Source organism: Egretta garzetta, unplaced genomic scaffold, assembly GCF_000687185.1.
Source record: "Egretta garzetta isolate BGI_Z169 unplaced genomic scaffold, ASM68718v1 scaffold229, whole genome shotgun sequence".
In the NCBI taxonomy this organism is placed as follows: domain Eukaryota; kingdom Metazoa; phylum Chordata; class Aves; order Pelecaniformes; family Ardeidae; genus Egretta; species Egretta garzetta.
In genome coordinates this window covers 1,403,667-1,407,582 of record NW_009270000.1, presented here as the reverse complement: position 1 = coordinate 1,407,582, position 3,916 = coordinate 1,403,667, and positions in this window count along the sequence as shown.

Sequence of the window (3,916 nt, the reverse complement as noted above, 5' to 3'; positions counted from 1 at the left end):
CCGTTTTAAAGAATAAACATTAGAACATGAGGAAATTACGATATAATCTGCTTTAAATTAAAAGAAAAAAAAATACAACTCCTTTGTCTCTGCTATTGTTTCAGGTGATTTCTAAAAAGAACGTAACATGGTGTTTAAGGAAAGCTGGGTGCTGGGGCAGGGGTTGGAGCCCTGTCTCTCTGGTGTGTTTGTTTGATCGTTTGTCGGCACGTTGGCAATAGGTTGCCCAATCACTGAAGCCTTTGCAAACAGGTTTCTGCCCTAGCAGCTTACGAATTTGTGAGGCTGACTCCTCAGCCCTGAAATGGGGCGAGAGCCAACGCGGACCTTTGAGGAAAAAAGACAGTTGGACAGAACGTATTCTGAAACTGTTGGGAAGTCCTAATTTAGGGCATGCTGAAATAAAAAAAAGGCTTTTAACCAGCTTCTGTGGAGCTCCCACCTCGTGCTGATCACTGATTTGGGCCCATCCGCACAAGATAAGTCAGTAAAGATGCCTCTGCATTTTTATTTTTATCTTTTGAGGGGGGCCAGTACAAGAAGAAAACGCGGATAAAAAAGCAATTCAGGTCTTTTGTCTCAAGCGGTACGTGAACAGTCCTCTTGTAAGGCATGTTTCCTAGTAACAGCAAAGGAAGAACAAAAATACGTTTTGTCTTTAGAAAAAGAAATTGGGACATGCTATACGAGAGCTAGTTTTGTAAGGTGGGAGGTTAAAATAAAAAAATTAGAAAGTGCTTTCAAGTTTTGACTTTTCAGACAAGCATTGGCCCTTGCCCAAATAATAAAATCTTTTTTTAAAGTCTAATTAGGAAAATAAGAAAAGTGACTGGTAAAAGCAAGATGAAAATTTGTGCATGTTTCTACAGCACGTGGAATCAGCATATTAGTAGGGTGCCTTATTTATTCTTACATTCATTTCCAGTTTTTACGTTCATACAAAACCAATAGGCAATAAACAGCATACTGAGCATTATCTTTGTAAAACTGTTTGGGCACGCTACTGTTCAAAACTCAGCATCGAGTACTGATAAAAATAAAACTACTTACATTAAAAGTACACCTCACTGTTTAAGTAAAAGTAACGTGATAAATGGTAGAATTTCTGTCTCTCTGCACTGTCCTACTTCATTTAGGTCTAATCCCATATACAAATCCCCGCAAGACATTTCTCTTTATAAAGCTATGTCTAGCAACTGTCTATAACGTTGGGGCTTTTTTCCCCAAATGTAGAGTGTTTTTCCTTACACCCCAATAGGGAAAATGCGCTGTTCAAAGCACAGTGTGCAAAGGGGCAACAATCAAATATTACTATGGGTATCTTCAAGCTTTCCCAGTCAGATTTTCTGAAACACATAAAGCAGACAGTTCTGGAGGGGATGCACAAGCTAGCAAGAAGTGCCATTAATATTTTTGCTATGTAATATCTTTGTAGCTTGTACACAGAGTTTCACCAGTCAGCGAAAATACTGACTCCAGAATGTGCCCTCTGTTCAAAACAGCGTGAATTCATAGAGTCTTTATTTAGCTTTTCCTGTGATCTGAGTATCCAGACAGAAACAGGGATACGAAATGTTGGAGATGGGAGAAAAATCATTGGTTATCAATGTACTCATTGCTGGAAAGATGGAGTATAATGAAAATGAAATTCAACAAAGATTGCAGATACCTCTTAAAGAAAACTTTCTTCCTGGAAAAGGAAGACAAGCTGGAGAGATAGGCCTATGTGAACCTTGTGAGGTTCAACAAGGCCAAGTGCAAGGTCCTGCACCTGGGTCAGGGCAACCCCCAGTATCACCACAAGCTGGCGGATGAAAGGATTGAGAGCAGCCCTGTGGAGAAGGATTTGGGGGCACTGGTGGACAAAAAGCTGGACATGAGAAGGACTTGGGGGCACTGGTGGACAAAAAGCTGGACATGAGACAGCAATGTGCGCTCACAGCCCTGGTGGCCAACCCTACCCTGGGCTGCACCACAAGCAGCGTGGCCAGCGGGTGGAGGGAGGCGATTCTGCCCCTCTGCTCCGCTCGGGTGAGGCCCCACCTGCAGGGCTGCGTCCAGCCCTGGGGTCCCCGGCACAGGAAAGTCACGGAGCTGTTGAAGCAGGTCCAGAGGAGGCCACAAACATGATCCGAGGGCTGGAGCAGCTCTGCTGTGAGGACAGGCTGAGAGAGTTGGGGTTGTTCAGCCTGGAGAAGAGAAGGCTGCGGGGAGACCTGACTGGCCTTTTGGTACTTAAAGGGGGCCTATAGGAAAGATGGGAACAAACTTTATAGCAGTGCCAGTTGTGACAGGGCAAGGGGTGATGGTTTTAAACTAAAACAGGGTAGATTTAGCCTGGATATAAGGAAGACATTTTTTCCTATGAGGGTAGTGAGGCACTGGAAAAGGTTGCCCAGAGAGGTGGTGGAGGCCCCATCCCTGGAAACATTCAAGGCCAGGCTGGACAGGGCTCTGAGCAACCTGATCTAGTTAAGGGTGACCCTGCTCACACCAGGGCGGGGTGGACCAGATGAGCTTTAAAGGTCCCTTCTAACCCAAAGCATTCTATGATTCTATGATTCCTAGTTCAGAATCACAGAGTAGTTGAAGTTGGGGCAGACCTCTAGACATTGCCTAGTCCAACTCCCCTGCTCAAAACAGTACATGTTACATACATGCTCCAAACATCCACCTCTTCTCAGTTTGCTCTTGGAGTCAATGCAAGGTGCTACTCTTTTTATCCGTGAGGCCTTCAGTTACCCAGGAACCACCTGTGCCCATTAGCTGTCTTAGTAGCAGATCATAAAGACCAAGATTTTAAGGTGTAATTTATTGTGTCTACTCTTGCCAAACAGACCTAGAAAAACGGAAAGCTTCAAATAGAAAAATATGGTTCTATGAATGCAGAGAAGCTAACCCATGGTATATGTTTCACACTGAACAGCAGCAGGATTAATGGTCGTTTTAGAAACCAGGACGTGTAACAGCACCATTTACAAGACTGAGCAGAATGGGCTATGGAAGACAGTCTACAACTCTACAGGAAGCTGGTGTTGAGAAAATGTCAATAAAGCGCTGGTGACTCCAGGCAGGTCATCATGGCCCCATCAGTGTGACACCCAGTATCACTCTTCAGAAGCTTCTCCTCAGCAGTTCCCAAATGTTTCAGGCAACAGCCCCCTTTGCTTTTTCTGGAGGTGCCTGGACCCCTCTGCACAACTCACCTACACAGACAGCCACTGGCCTGACCCCAAATCTCTACAAACCAGCTGCCAGGCTTCCCTCCGCAGGTAGCTGTCAACAGTCCTTTCTACCCCTGCTCCCCCCATCCCCTGAAAAGATCTCACATTCAGCATGCAAGCAAAATGGACAAGTCCCAGCCCTGCTTTTTTTCCTGCCTCCCTGCAAAAACACCAAAACAAAACAGAAAAACCTGACTCCGACTCCCTCTCCCCTCCATTTTCAACATGGGCTCCCTGCTTTCTTAGCTGGATCCCCTGTAAAGCTCTTTAATTCTGGGCAGTCACGGCACCCTCCAAGCCCTGTTGTCTCACAAGCCACCTACACAGGAATTTCGTCAGGGAACAGCCTTTCACCTACAACTCCTACAGCTACTGGCTCATGCCGATGACTCAGACCTGCCAGGAACAGGACTTTTAGCCCTGATGCGGTGCTGGTGAGCAAGCACACCATGCTCTCCCCAAAATGCTTCAGCTCAATGCACCAGCACCCTGTGAAAAAAAGAGGAAACATTCATTCCCCAAGTCACTGTTGTGCACATGCTCCCTTCAGCCTGAGCCATGTGCTGTGGTTCTCATCCCAGGATGCCAGCTGGTCAAAAAGAGCTTTAGAATTCTCAAGGCAATAAAGAAGGAAGAGGAAGGTATAAAGGAGCCCAAGAGAATCTCCCTGGGGGGTTTCTGCACACCTCCAA